This window comes from Mandrillus leucophaeus, unplaced genomic scaffold (assembly GCF_000951045.1).
Source record: "Mandrillus leucophaeus isolate KB7577 unplaced genomic scaffold, Mleu.le_1.0 Scaffold521, whole genome shotgun sequence".
In the NCBI taxonomy this organism is placed as follows: Eukaryota; Metazoa; Chordata; class Mammalia; order Primates; family Cercopithecidae; genus Mandrillus; species Mandrillus leucophaeus.
This window is the reverse complement of record NW_012105598.1, coordinates 435,105-435,541: the sequence shown is the minus strand read 5'-3', so window position 1 is coordinate 435,541 and position 437 is coordinate 435,105.

The following is a 437-nucleotide window of genomic DNA, read 5'->3' as shown; positions in this document are numbered from 1 at the left end:
CAGATGAGGTCATGTGTCATTGGAGGATGCCAAATAATCAGTTTAAGTGGCCTTTATTCTGGGCACATTTTAAGCTACAATGGGAAATTCTCACCTCCCTCTGAAGGTGAAAGGCTGAAGCAAGCCGCACTGCGTGGAACGCTGCTGTGGGATAGACGGTGTTTCGTGAATCTCATGGTAATTTATGTAGCTGCATAATAATTTGGGGGAGTGGGTGAGGTTGGGAAGAAAGCCCCTGGGCTGTGCCCGTGAGGTTCGCGTTGACCACAAGAGGGAGCCATGTGTTCACCCAGGGAGTGTGCTGTTCGGGATGTTTTTATCGTTATTTTGTTCATCCAAATTCTTAAGCAAAAATTAACATAAAAACGTCACACTTAGTTCAGTATGGGTTGTTAACGCAAGTGTGTGTAATGTAGCAAACCTTACAACAAGATCGT